The sequence below is a fragment of the Anas acuta genome, chromosome 7 (assembly GCF_963932015.1).
Source record: "Anas acuta chromosome 7, bAnaAcu1.1, whole genome shotgun sequence".
NCBI lineage: Eukaryota > Metazoa > Chordata > Aves > Anseriformes > Anatidae > Anas > Anas acuta.
In genome coordinates this window covers 10,988,180-11,003,519 of record NC_088985.1, presented here as the reverse complement: position 1 = coordinate 11,003,519, position 15,340 = coordinate 10,988,180, and the positions used below count along the sequence as shown (strand labels likewise).

Genomic DNA, 15,340 nt, shown 5'->3' with positions numbered 1-15,340 from the left:
AGTGGGACTGTGAAGCACTGATGGGTATCTGCCATTGAGTTACAGTTTTCAAGTGCAAGGACAGTATCTGCTTTCAGAATCACTTGATCACTGAGGTTTCTACTCAGCTGTGTATTCTCTGGAAAGGTGTATTGCTACCACCAAAATACAGAATACCTTTGTTGCAAATGATACCTGACTCAGGACTGCTAAAATATATGGGCTAAAACTGCCACCGCATATTCTAGACAGCGTTCTTCCTTTCAGTGAATTAGAAGAACGGCTACTTTGAATAGATTCCTTAAAAAGTAGTAATAATAATCCTTGCAATATTTTTTGTATCCTAAAAGGCATTTGTGCTGACTCTGAACTTCCTGTAACTCATATAAATCCAACCTGCCCTTGATGCTGGCAAGGGGATTCGGTTTAAAAATCTCTTTTTATCATTCCAACAGTAGAATATTGAATTAACATCACAAGTCTGGCAAAGCTTCTTAGGCTGAAATAACTAAGCTAAATATCATTTTTATCAATTTGTTTTGGAAAATGGAAACACTAATTATTTATGGGGTTTTGCGCTATTTCATGACATGCAATTTCATTTCCAACAGGTCACATAACTATACTCCAGGGGATGGGATATGCATATCCAGGGCACAAACCCAAGCCCCTTCATACTAAAAAGCTTGGATGATTCTTAAGGATAAACTTTGCTTTTTCAGATTCTGATCCCTTCTCTCATCAGTTTTGATGAATTGTAAACGTGTTCATGCATGTGTGCAGGTGTAAGATAATGTATGTTTTCTTCAGCCATTTTCATCGTGACTTTCATTTAAATGACCTCTATGACGGAGATTTTCAAAGGGAGTAAAGCAGAGCCAACTTTCTGTGGCTCTGTTAGAAAGGTGTGGTCTTCCTAGCTTAAGCTGCTTCTCTTTTCTCCAGGAAAAATACTTTGAACGACACTGAAGGGGGGAAAAAAATATAAAAAAAGGAAAAAGAAAAACAATCCTGCCCTGAACAGTCGTTATTGTTTTTGTTTTTATACAATCTTTTTTTCCATTTCAAGTATTCTGACTTCAGCTGGAGTTTCTACCTTCCTTCTAATATCAAATTATTCTTTATTGGAAAGATACTATTGGTTAGGTGTAAAATCAGTGTGTGAAAATTATATTTAGTAATTAAAACAGAAGATTATGGAAGACTACACTGCTGACCATTGCAGAAACAATTTCATATAACTGTATTTTTTCTTACATTAAATTATAGCTGATATGATTTAAATGAATCCATCTTTTCTTCTATTTGTATCGTGACCTGCCTTAACTTATGCAGTATCTTGTCCCAAGGTAAAAACAAAAAAACATAGAGTGAGAATGTTATCTTTCTAAAGGTCATGTCTCTCATGATTAATGTGTTGTTTTGAACACAAATATCACTTAGCAATTATAATGTGAACACAACTACCAAAGTTTTAAGACTGAAAGGGCTTGCTTATGTATTTATTTAGAGATATGCTACCCAAAGCCATTTGGAAAACGAATGTCTCCCGTAGGTATCCACACTTCATTCACAAATCAGACCAAAAAAGTGTAAAGGCCAGGAGTTCTTTTATATTTCCATGCTGCAACCTGTGATTTCAACCTGACATTTCCAGTCTGCCTTAGATGAGTGGCTTCAGTGTTAGTTTTTATTCCATTCTTAAATACATCGTTAATAATGTGGAAGGTGAAGGGTGCAGGGGGAATGCTCATAGAATATGGATGAAGGCAGAAGGAGCTTTGTGTCTTTGGTGGTCATAATTACTTTCTTTTTTTTCCTCTTTTCTTCCCCATGTACAGCCTGCAAGTGCCTCACAGACTGTCCTGAAATGCCAACTGTCTGTCAATGTCATCCATCAAGGGCAGATCAAGGATTCACTCTGACAGACATATATGGCTTCAAAGTAACGTGCCTTACATTCCATAAACTGAATTAAACACTTGTTATAAAGCAAGACGCTTCAGACCAATGTGGAATGTAGGGTAACCACCGTTTTGCTTCCTACTTATTTAATGGCTACTTTATTTACTCTGTCTATGATATATACTGATGCAGTGAATGAATCTGCTTGCCCTTTGTAGACCATGTAAATTGCCTGTGCTGGTATTAGAGTGGGTGTCACCTGGTGTGATAGCAGACTGCAATGATGTAAATGTTACTGATATTACTAGTCAAAGGAGCACAAGCTTTAAACTCAGGCATCATGGCTGTCTCTGCCTCTGGGTGACCTTAGATAAATTGTTTGTTTGCTCTCTACCTCAGTGTCCCCCAGCTGGAGCAGAGATGCAGTGTACATCCAGTTAGATAGTTGGAGTAGAGAGAGTAGAGATTCTGTACGTCCTTTGGAGACCTGTGGTTTAGAAGCTGGGTTTTGTTAACCTTTTCTAGTTTCACTATTATAAAACAGCATTTTAACAGTCATACATTTAAAAGTTATAGTAACCAAACTTGAGCTGGAAGGATAAAGGATAAATATGTTTTCTTTAACACTGTCATTCTAGTACTTAGGATTATGCACTGCATTTTTCCACAAAGGCTAGATATGAAAATACAATTTGCTGTTTTCTTATCTATATGATTAACGGAAGCCCATTTATCAGGAAGGCTCTCATGGGATTTAGCAGCTTTCCTACATATTTACTGTTCTATGTCCCGTAGAGTGAATTTTTTTAAAAAAATCTATAGAAACTACCTCCTTACCAATCTATAGAGGGGAAAGTAGTGCGTATTTGATTTGATTTTTTTTTTTTTTTAACTTCCATACCTATGGAATTTCTAGTACCTATTAAAACACAAAAATACCTATGGAGTTTCTAGCTTGTATTATCTGCAGATACAGCCAAACATTTTTACTCTCTGTGAGATGTTGTGAAGCTGTGCCTTTTCCTCTGGATGATTTTGAACACATGATAATGGTCTCCTTCCTCAGGATGCTTAGCATAGAAACACACAGGGCCTGTCTGCATACATCCAACTGCAGACTTCATTTTGAGATTGCTTTCTTAACTTATTAAGCTCTCTCAATAATTATGAGATTCTCTGTAGTGGGCCTTGCATATTATACAGCTCTCTGTGAGCAAGAACGCAGTCCAAATTCATGCTGACAGACCATACTGCTAAACAAACTGCCTCTGCTTAACTTCAGTGCCAGAGGTGTGGCTCAGCCTCCATTTGTGCTTTCCTTTCTGAGATGGGTACTATACAAAGTACCACCGAGTTTGTCAGTAAAAATCCTAATACATCGAAAGTAAATGAACACAAATCTAACAAAGCAATCTAGCAAGGTAACTTTCACATTGCAATGGTTGATAAAGCTGTCGTTCTTAAAAAATGATGTTCCATATTCATGCGTTTGTAAATAATCAATATTGTTATGCTGATTTCTCAATCAGGAACCCCCAGGATGATTTTTAAAGCACTCAGAAGTACCAAGGATGACTTCATAATCACCAGGTGGGCTGGTGCAAGGTACCTGGAGCATCTACTCAACAACTGGCTGAGAAAGTGTTAATGCTCTCCTATGCACTGAGACCTCAGCTGCACTCACTGATTGCTGAGGTTGTCAGCCCAGCAGCCCTGGTGACTTGGGAAATGTCTCCTGTGTTGCAAGGAGGAACTCTTCAGCTAGAAAGGTTTGTTACTATGTAAATTCAAATCTTTAGAGATGATCGGAAAAAGAATGAAAATAGCTTTTCCTGATACTTTTTCAGAGTTTATTTCAGACATAGCCTGAGCTGTCTGTAGCTTCTGAACTGTTGCTTTGCTGAGGGTAGCTGCTTTGTTAGTTTGGTAAGACTCCTAAAACTGCTGAAGGAGAGGAAACTTTCAGCTGTGAGTATAATTCAAATTCTGTTAGTGTCTTGACTCTCCTTTAACTCTGCTTTAACTTCCTCTGAATGAAATTTAAGGCAGTGGTAGAGAATGTGACCTCGTATTCTCTGCCTTGTCCTCATCCACTTTGAAACTCTACTGGCCTGTGAGGAAAAACGGAAGGAGATGGATTTTAGCCCAAAGAAAAGACAGTTGATTCTTTAAATATTTTAAAAGTTTCTGCAAAGAGGAAGGGGAACAAACTGTTCTCCTGTGCAAGTTGTGATACAAAAAGTAACATTCTCAAATTGGAACAAAACCAGATTTAAGTGGAACTTTGCAGAGAGAATGCTCTGATGACAAAGATAATTAAGGATCACATATGGAGCCAGGGGAAGTTTACTCACTGGAGGTTTTTAGAGTGGTTACAGAGCCATCTGCCAGAAGTGCTGTAGTTGATGTGGGGCAGGCAGAAGCACTGAGTGGTCTTCCTTTCCCCTTTTGAGGATTTAGCAATAATAACCGAAAGAAGGGGAATGCTTACATCAAACATCTGCAGCAGGGTGACCCTAGTTTCAGATCGGGTGATTCATTTATCCAAGTATAGTTCCCGTATCACGGCAGTAATGGAGGGCTCTAAGAGTACTTAGCATAAATAACGTGTGTGCATTCTATCAGCCATGGGCAGTTGTGTGTTTCAGCTAAAGAAAATGGGCACTATATTAACCCAGGACTGGACTCCAGGGAAACAGAGCATAAGGCATCAAAATGTACCCACCAGTACTTCTCACACAACACGCCTTGGGAAAGTAGTTGGCACAAGGTATGAAGGAAAAGAGGCTTATGAATGATCAGGCTCTGTGTTTTATCAGGGCTGGCTTATCCAAAAGGGCAAGATGGAATAGCCTTGTTTGGAAGCGGTGAGTTGTATTCCCCAAGGAATATGTGAAGGGGATGGTCAGGTGTTGAATATAAAGTTGTAATTAAAAGCTTTCTCACATGCCACAAAGCTCTAGCCAAGCAGGCCGAGTATTCTCTGCCACCTTCCCATCAGGCACTTGCAGTGGATGTAAGCTGATTGCTTGACCATTGGCTTAAAAGTAACAAGGGTTTTTTTTAGAGTATTTGTTGGAGAGATGTGTATGTTTTTGACTTATAATAAAGTATTGCCACTTTGAAAAGGATTAGGATGATGCATATCTGTATTCAGCTGTGGTCTGGGATAGAAACTCGGATCACATGTGTTTTTTTTAGTATTTGATTAACAAAATTATCTGACAGGGTAGAGGGTTAATCTAGTTTGTTCTTCCTATGAGTAGCAAACAGATTGTAACTGGAGGTGAAGGGGTTAGTCTGTAGAATCTGCATAAGTCACACAATGTTAATTTAATAAGTTAATTTAGTTCATTTCAGTAGCAAATATTCTGCCTCCAGGAATTATCCTTTCTGTGAAAAGAGTTCTGTTTTCTATTGTCTATTAACATGATGCTTTGAGGATATTTTTGGTGGGAATGTTCAGACTTAGAGCTGTGCCCACCTGCAACGATATAACTAGCAAAGCAAATTGCATTATCCTCTCAGTAAGCATTTTAGTTCTTTATTGTTTTAACCTGAGTTCCTGTAAATCAGCCAGAGCAATCAGTTTTAATGACTCCTCTAAGAGAAAAACAAACAGCAATGGAAAAGCTCTGGGGTTTTTTCAGCTTAATCCAGAGAAAAAGAGAAGAGACACTGCTTTTTCCCTCATCAAAACCCCTGGTGCATAACAAATTCTCATTGCTTGCCCTACGCTAGAGGTTATGAACTTCCTGAGTGTATACCAAAGTGGAGAGGTTTTTTCAGTGTCTGCTGTGAAAGACAGTCATGCAACAATCTGCTCAAAGAACTGCACCATCAGTAGGGAACAAGGTGCCCGTGGTCATCAGTATTCTGATTCTGGTGATCCCCAAATAAGTCTGTATTAATAAAGTGCTGAGCTTGCTTGTACTGAAACCCAGTCCATGATTTCTCAGCTTATCTCAATTGAGCCATCCTTTCTGCCAACCACCCCTACAAAGATGAATTTCTGTGAGATGCTTGGATTTCAAAAAGAGAAACAAATTGGAAAACCTCAAGGACTGGATGTAAAAGCAAGATGAGTAACTGACTTCTTTCTTACTGCCAGGCTTCTGTTTCTTCCAGTGCTGGGGAAATCCCTCAGTAGTAGTGCTCATGGCCCTAAAGAGAAATGGCAAAACCAATGAATTGTTTAGGTCTGCCAGCATCCGTTCTTTTCTCAGCAGACAGAATGTCTCAGTTCTTGGATTATAAAGATTATATGTCACAACCATAGAATTATAAAGTAGTTGAAGCTGGAAGGGACCACAGAAATCCCTATATACGTCTTGTAGATGTTCTAAAAGTAATGGGTAAAAGTAATTGGATTCTAAATCTGGTCATTTATTTAGCTGTTAGATGACTGGAAGACAACATTTTGGGAGGCTTCAGGCCAGAAGCCCTGTTTCTCTAGGAATGGGTGAAAAAGTAAAGTGACAGCCTAAAAATTGAAAACAATGTTAAGAAAGGAAGAAAACAGTAGGAAAGGGGAAAAGGCTTTAAAGATCTTCTTCCACTTGAGAAGTAATAAGGTATGGGGAAAATAGACTATTCTTGTTTCCAATTCTTTCCAGTTTCTCTATTAATACAGTACCTCCTTCTATGAAAACTACCTTCCCTCTGTCCTGAGACAGTTGTGTTACAACTACTGCCTCAGAGACATCTTAAAGATGAAAACCACATTAAAACCACTTAGTTATAGCATAAGGTTAGCAGCCTTAGTCGGTATCAGTGGTCGGTATATGGCGTTGTTACTCAGCAGAAACAGTCTTGCAGCCTGTTTAATTTCAGATTTTTCCATCTCTACTTCCTAATCCTTCTCCCCAGCCACAATACTCCAACCACCACCAGAGAGACAGCAGTTCTGCAGCTGGTCCTAATGGATGTGTGTGTTAATTGGCTAGCTAATGTCTGCCAAGTAAACTCTGAGGACCAAAGCAAGCCTGCCTCACCCTCATCTGGGGCGCTGCTCTGAATCTTAGCTGTTCATTTATGGGTCTTCACAAAATCTGTAGGAACCGCAATGGCAAGGCAGAGATGACAGACAAGTGGCAAACTCTGTTTCCAGAGGACATCTGAGTAAAAAGTTTTTAAGAACAGCATTTCCTCCTAAAACTTCAGTGTCAGCGGTGGATCATGGTTGCTGTGCAAAATCCATGTTCCCTACTGATATGGTGTTTGGGATTCTGAAACAATTCTACTGGTGGTGGACATCTCAGTGCTCAGACTAGTTCTGGATAATGATGTATATATATATATATATATATATATATATATATATATATATATATATGTCACATCTATATGTTTGCTTAATTAAGATGTAAAGAAGCTAAATCAGGTCCTGAGGGCCCAGTAGTGGTCTGAGGAAGAAGAAAAGTAATTGCCGTGACACACTGTTGTCTTATGTGGACTGTTCACCTGTGTGGTTTAATCTCTCCAGGAATATATAGGAGCACAACACTTTACACCGAGCACAGTGACAAAAAAAAAAAAAAAAAAAAAAAAGATTTCTGGTAATTAGCTATTTGGTTAAGTTTCTTTCCTGTCACACCTCTCTATGTGAGTTCGCTATTAGCAAGGAGTAAAGTACCAGTCCACAAAGAACTGTAAGATCTTCAATCTCTGTACTTTGACTGACTGATGTATTTTAATGAGCATTAGTGATTTAAAGAATTAAAATCATTTCAAACTAATTAAATTATATAGAAATTTAAAAGAACTTCCGAGTTGAGGAGAAATGTAGAAAAAAAGATAAGGAAAAATGTATTCCACAAATGTTTCTTCTGTATCATGATGCTTAACATGTATTTTATTTATTTTAATGTTCTTCAGAAAAGAAAAAGAGATTCCTTGGAAAGGAAGGGAGACACTTCTGCTCTTGTAGCCACTGGGAGAGAAGTTTCCAGAGCACATGGGCAGACTGGTAGGGGAGCCTAGCGACAAGAGAGTTTGCAGCACACTGGAGATCACTGAGAATGGGGGACAGACAACCTGCCTAAAGTGCAAGCTGACAAAGAGGCTTTTCCTGGTGCTTGGAAGACCATGCTGTCTGCCAAAACCCAGAAAGTGACTGAGTTGGATTTCAGCCAAGCCCTCCAAAAAAGATTTATCCACCAAGAACACGGTAAGATCTTAATTTGCAAGTTCTCTTATTTTCATTGTTTGCTCTTCATTTTAGAAGTTAGCCTTTCTGTTTGTATTTTGAAAAGAAGTAGCTTTTGCTTTTGAAAGCCTTTTGAGCACTTTTGGGCTGTACAGAATGATGTGACGAGACTTTATAAGTTTGACTTTCATATGTTGACATTGTGCATCTTCTCAGATTGTTCTGCGCAAATAATTTGTAAACTCTTCAAACCTTTTTTGTTTGTTTGTTTTTTTACCATCCCTGAAACCATGGTCTTCTGACAAGTAGGCTTGGTATCTACTGTCTCCAAATGCTAAAGCAATACATACACTTATACTGAGGTCACACAAGGCATGCTGTTGAATTAAGGTATTAATTTTGTTTTCTCCATTGGATGGGAGTCATTTTGCTCTCCTCATGCAATGCTTGGAATTGTCACCTTTTATTAATAGTGCTGTCATGTTTTTGTGACACAGTGACAGATTTGGACCTTTTCCTCTTTAAGCTATATGCCACTTTTTTCTTTTTTTTTTTTTTAAAGTTGTTTTAATTATGTAATTGCAGACAAACTTCAAGACCACCCAAGTTAGGTTAAGATTACAAACAGTTTCATATGAACAGTTCCATGAATTTTCCAGTTTTCAGTATTGTTGTACTTTTAAATGGACACCTGGGAAACCTTAATGTTCTGTATATGGTAGTAGCAATTTACTACTACCTTTGAGACAGCAAAAGCTGTCAAAAAGCCTCAAAAAGTTCACATGAAAGAAGTAGTTATCTCAGATGAGCAATACATTCTAGCCTACCCCAATGAAAGCTACTGGCAAAATACCATAAGTAAAGCAAAGACAATTGCTGACAGGTAACTGATGCTTAGTAATTTGCAACTTAAATTGTTTCATCTTTAGAGGATAGGAACCTGCTCTTTTCAACTGGCTTTTTTTAAGAGTGCTTGATCAGCAAAGTGTTATAGTAAAATGCAAGTAAAAACTATTGGAAGGGACTGAAAAGACAGCTTGCTTTTTGAGAAAAGCTGTTGTTTTTACTGTGCTGGGGCCCATTTAGATTCAATTTGCACTGTTTCCTCCAGATTTTATGGAGCTTTTACTTTCATGACTTCGAACAGCATCTCTGTCAAAATCCACATCATAGAATTAGGCCTGTAGAGGCATTTTATGGCACCTTCCCCTGGATAGCTGTAAAAAGAGGAGTGTGTCCACAGTATAACTTCAGATCAGCTAGACAGCTTTCCGTTATTAAAGTAGTCATGCCGCTATACATAAAGGGATCCAGCATTTTCCTCAAAGCTCTCTGTCAAAAGTGAAGACTTCCCTGATTGTTCTATTGGATGTTCTCTATTTTGAAGAGCCTCAGGATAAAAGAAGATATACTTCCAGATGTCTCTGTGAACTCTTATTCTATTATTTGTCTTGTAAAGACATGAAAAATTTCCTAGCTCTAGCCTGTTCAATTTATTATGTATTTTTATAGGCAAAATACTAATAATTGAGAACACAGTAAAAGATCCTGCTCTTCTGCAGTGAGATAAATGTTAAGCAATTCTACTAGGTTTTGTAATGTAACCTGGCCTTTAAAATATATATCATGTAAAACAAAACATGGGATAGATCAAAATATAAGAAAATAATTTAATGGAGACACAAAGTTTGCCAGCATTAGTATGGCAAAAGGAATTAATTACTCAGTCTGCTATGTTTTACTTGGACTGAATGTCGTTCTTAAACATACAATTGGACTGATAATTTCGGCTTTGTTGTTATGCAGTTGCACAGCTTCAAACCAACAGGCAAGCAAACACCAAGTGCCTCCAAGTGGCGTGAGTGCATCCACTGAACTTAGTTGCTTACTGTGTTCTCCCATGTAGTACCTGCTATGTCAAAGTGGAAGGGTTGATGCATTTAAATGAAAAACCTTCTTGTGAGAACTGTCTAACCTAGTCCTCAGGAGAACTAGGCAAGGCAAGAAGGCTACTCAGCAAGAGCTTGAAGTTAATTATGACAGATATTGGCATCCTGTCTGAAAACATGTTTGCAGTGAAACGTTTTAACTGCAGTAGACTGAAATCTGTCACTGTTACCTGAGTTTGTGTAATAGTCTCTAGATACCCTTTAGAGTAAAATGGTTTAGTTGCAGAAGGCACAGTTTCCTGAAAGCCAAATGTTTTACAGTAAAAGATTGGTCAAGCTGAGCAGAAGTGGAAAATGCAATCCAACCTCTCCCAGATTGCTAAATAGCAGATTACAATTAAGCCACAGTTCCAAATGGGAAAATAATTTGATTGCCTTGCATGATCTACAGCTCTTGGTTCTCTTGCCTTTCATTCAATCTATCTTGAATTGGATATTCTGTAATCGTGGATCTAAAGCAGGGATTGGTGGTGGTCACAAGTAGGAAGCCCTGGAAGAAAAGAACTTTTCTCCTATAGTCTAGCTGTAAGCAAGATGTTTACAGATTCATAATAGCGATTTGAGAACCTGGGTATGGGGGTTATTGAGAGCTATCAGACACAGGGAATACTTATAGCATCTGCAATGTTAACACCAGTGAGAAGCACATACATGTATGTAAAGCTCTTTGAGAAAGGTGTGACTGAATTTATCACGGTGGTGACAGCTAGACCATACAATGAATAATGCATCTAAATGTCACAATACCAGGAAGGCATCATCTCAAAGAGCATACAAGTTTCACTGCTTGCTGCCCAAGTAGGTGGGAATTTTGCTTGCATATCATTTTTGCTAAAGCCTGCCTGGGTTAATACATCACTGGTAGTATTTCAAGCAAGATCACCTGTTTAATAGACCGTATCTCTTCTCTAGGCTGGAACTGGAGAAGAACAATGGTTTCCTATTAGCAAACTACTTATAGGGAGAAATGTAAATATTTCACTTATCTGTGGGATTTTTTTATTATTATTTATTTATTTATTTATTTTAAGAAAAAAGAATCAGGAAAACTCAAGACATGATCTTTTTTCCCTTTCTGTAAATATGGTAAAACATTATCTACTGCCATTTCTATTTTATTTTGCTATTTATAATGTTAATATTTTTTCACATTTTTCACTTCCTCATAAATCACGTGCAGTAGCTGTTAATTGTGAAGTAACTCAGAATATTAATGAGCACTTCAGAAAGAGAGAGTGGTAAATTCAGGAGTCCTATTGCTGGCTCAAAACGCCGGATGCTTAAATAAGCGTGGGGCTTACATTTGTTGAATTGACAGCTTGTGAGGAAAATACAAGAACAAAGAGGACAGTCCTTAAGAATTTGCTGTGCTATGGAGGACATAAGCATACATTATGTGTACCAGACCACTCAACAGTCTCAGGTGATTATTGTTTGCATTGATGCTCTTTAGTATTTTTATTGGACATTGTGAACATGCAGCTTACCAAAGTTCAAAGGCCTATTTTACCTCAGCAAAGAATAAGTTTCTTATCCTGTGCGCTACATAAAAACCTATCATCTGTTCTGTGTCTTTCTTTGGTGGAAGAAGCCATGTGCTTCCTACAGCGGGCAGTGCTTTTGGTCAGTGGTTCAATTTACCATAATGGTCAGGGCCTAATGACCGAGGAGCAAGCCAGCATGGCAGAGTGGGATGTTTCCTTCAAGCATGAAGGAATGTAAATGAGTGAAAACTTCCTGACTGTGAAGATGGGTGTGTTCTGTAGTTTCAGAGAAAGGCATGGCTCTTAACTGCAAAATAATTCATTGTTATGGTCCTATTTTCCTTCAGTAAGAGGTAAAACTCCCTTTAATTCTTATAACAAATAGATGACTCTGTAGAGCCCAGTGCCTTGTTCGAGTTACGTGATTCATTCTGTCCTGCATTGCATAAAATAAGAACAGCTGCATATTATACTGCAGTGTTAGTTCTGGGGATCCAACCAGTTTCTGGCATCAGGGAAGCTGTGGTGATCTGCTGAAATTGAAAGGTGGTTTCTGTGTGTGTCTACTGAGCATATCATGATTTACCCATAGATCCTAGAGAGTTCAGCATTGGTATTGGTCAAAGTTATTTCTTAATATGGTTTACGGTTTGTGTTGTAGTTCCAGCAGCATTGCCCATTGGCACCATTTGTCCTGTTAACCTGATTATCATGAGTATCATGGGGGATTATGGTTTGCTGAAACAAAACAGAATCACATTGTTATAGAAGCTTTGGGAGCAACATTCCCTGGGAAGGTTTGGTTGGAATTTATATATGTAGTAGAAATAATATCTCTTGGTTACAACTACACTTCAGTTAACTCGCTTAATTTTGCTCGAATGTCTACAGCATACTGACATATTTTTCTCCACGAATTATATTTATTCTAGTGAATGGTTTCAAAAGAAAGGTTCACAGCATGATACATTATCCACCCAATAAGTATTTTAAAGTAGACCTTTATTTGTCATTTAAAGAAGTAAGAAAAATACCTATTAGTTAGATAAGGTCTGGAACATTTTCATGTTGTCAGGATTGTTACATCAAGACTGTTACATATCAGTCTCTGTTACCCAAACTGACTTGTTTTCCTTCAAATCCTTCCATCCTTTATCCTTACAAAGATAAAAGGGCTGTGTTTTGAAGGGAGAGCATGCTTAATCAGGATGCTCTTTGACAAAATAAATAAATAAATAAATAATTAAGTGCTAGTTCAGAGAGAGGGTTTTCTTAAATGTTGTTTGAAGAAATTTTTTGCTCTGTAGTACAGAAAAGGTACAGTGACTTCTGGAGATGTTCGGTGAAGTTGTTAACCATTAGCATTCTGCACATTTACTTGTTTTTCTGTCCACTAATTGTGTAACTGAACCCCCAGATTTGCAGTGGATAAATACTTGCTGCTTTGGTTGACCTTTATAGAAATGTTCATGATACATGCAAAGTAAGTTTTGGGGTGTGGACAAAAATTGGTTCATTAGCTGCTGGTCACTCCTGTAATTTACTGTTCATTATGTTATTGTTTTCAAAATCAGTGTCATGCAAAGTTAGAAATGTTAAGTATTTTAAATTAAATCTTCACAATATGACACCATTAACAGATTGGATGTTGTCACAGGCAAATACTTAATCAGAGCTTAATCAACAAACTGGAAGGATCAAAATTAGCTGATGATCAAAACAAAATATAAATGTATTCTCTAATTGATTAGAGTAGCTTGGGAGGTCCTGCAAGTCAAAAGATTTTGCCGAGCTGGAATGAAAATCAACCTTTCTTCCTATTTCCTAGACAGAAATATTTAATAGCAGTTCAACAGTCTCTGCACCTGAAGAAAAGTAGGAAGATGATGATAGGAAAAAAATGGCTTGTAAAAATGCCTGATAATATGATGAGTGCTACTGTAAATGTGCCAATTTAATCAGGACTGTGGGTGGGGGCTGTGGGGGAAGTCTTCCAATGAAATAGATTTTTTCCAGTGTAGATTTTTGTCTTGCACATAAAAAAATCACTGTTAATATGTGTATATATTAATATTAATGTATATTATATTAATATATATGCAGCATATGTATATATAAAGGAGAAACAATAGCAGGAGAAAAGAAAAAAAACAACAACAACAAAAAAAAAAAAAAAAAAACCACTACTTTGCAACAAGAAGATCATTTTTTCAACCAAAATCTACCTAATCAACCTAAATCTAGCTTCTGTGATGTCCCAGGGATGGGAATTGTCGTAGTATATCACTTAATCCCGTGAAGAAGGAGGGTCCCTGTGTATCACAAGTGTGTGACACAGGCAGGGAGCGCAGTCATCCTGCTGGGCAGAGCGGTTCTGCCATGTGGGCAGTTCTCAGATGCAGCTTTTCCAAACCATCATATTTTGATTCTGGGCCAAAATATTTCAGATTGCTGGACAGACAGAGATAGCAAAAAATAAAAAAAATAAAAAGACTGAAAAAAGTTTTTTGTCAGTAGATTTATTTTAGGAGTAGCAGTACTACAAATAATGTACAAAACCAATATAAAACAGATCAGTGTTGCAGTATATCAGCCTGGTGAGGCAGAAGGAAGCTAGCTTGTTGGATCAACATGCCTGCATTCTGTTTCCATATTTCTATTCCAATAATGTTGATCCACATATTAGGAGAAGTGTTGACACATGAAGTTTGCAGTGAGAGAGTTGGGGTCAGCCTGAATATATACATGAACCAATCCTTGAGTTATTTTTATATTACTTTAGGCTAATTTTATTTCCCACTTACCACTGCCACCATAGAAAGCGTGAGAAGTGCTCCCAAATTTTGGTGCCCCAAAAGCATTACAGCTCAGGGAGCTTGGACTGTTTCTAAGCACAAGAACCAAGTAACACTGGCCTGTGCTATTTGCAGAGACCTACGTGTACCCTCACTGAAGCACAGAAAAGATCTATCAAAGACTTCATAGATAAAACTCACAGGGCAAGGACTCGTGGAAGGCTTTGTCATCAGTCACTGGAGAATTAAAGAAAAATATTTTTTTCTGGGAAAAGTAAATAAAGGCATATTTATAAATAACTTATTTTCATACTTCAGGGGATGGAGGGTATTATTGCAGGCCATCTCTCATCTAATTATATTTGACATAAAATAATTATTTTTCTTTTAAGAACGCATCCAGTAAAATGAAATGAAAATGAAAAAGCTGTCAAGCATGCAATTGTAATGGTGCAGTCTGAAAAGCTGGAAAGTGAAAAAGATGGCATATTGAGAGAGACATCTAATTTCTGAGTCCTGAAGTTTAATTTTGGTTGCACATGGCACTCTTAACAATAATAGAAGGGAGGAAGAAAAATAAATGCGACAATTTGTCGAACAAAAGTTTGTGCATCTCAGAAATAAGAGGAAGCAAAGGCTTAGAAGGACACAACCAGGGAAACTGGCCTTTCTTCTTCCGAAGTAGGGCAGCTTCTTGCTCAAATTCTCAGTCTAATTCTCTGTTATATTATTCCTAAATACATCATCCATATTGTGATGGTCTATGATGAGCAGTGCACCTGTAATCCAGCAGCCTAGTAAAAGGAGGCTACAATTTTTCAGAACTGTTTTGTCATTTTTCCAGATGCAGGCAGTTGAATGCTGCGCAGCATCAGCTGCTGGGCGCACTGCACAACATGGCATATTGCAAAATAAATTGGCTAGCCTGCTCCTTAAAAAAAATTCCAGGACAATTGCTAGACAAAAAAAAAAAAAAAAGTAATAACATTGAGGTATAGGTATGAGATGAAAAGAAACAAAAACTATTAAATGAAAGAAAAAAGTTATCTGCTGTGCAACCTATATCTTTCCCATCAGAAT

At 37.7% G+C, this 15,340-nt stretch overlaps 1 long non-coding RNA gene across 1 annotated transcript in view; it reads left to right on the top strand.

The window, feature by feature from the left end:
• The window catches only part of LOC137859210 (uncharacterized), a 205,230-nt gene extending 194,223 nt beyond the window's left edge, over window positions 1–11,007 (top strand). The window contains exons 2-4 of the long non-coding RNA XR_011098193.1: window positions 1,821–2,003; window positions 3,414–3,653; window positions 7,762–11,007. This is a non-coding gene — a long non-coding RNA (uncharacterized lncRNA). The remainder of the gene's footprint in view (window positions 1–1,820; window positions 2,004–3,413; window positions 3,654–7,761) is intronic.
• The last annotated feature ends 4,333 nt before the right edge of the window (window positions 11,008–15,340 follow it).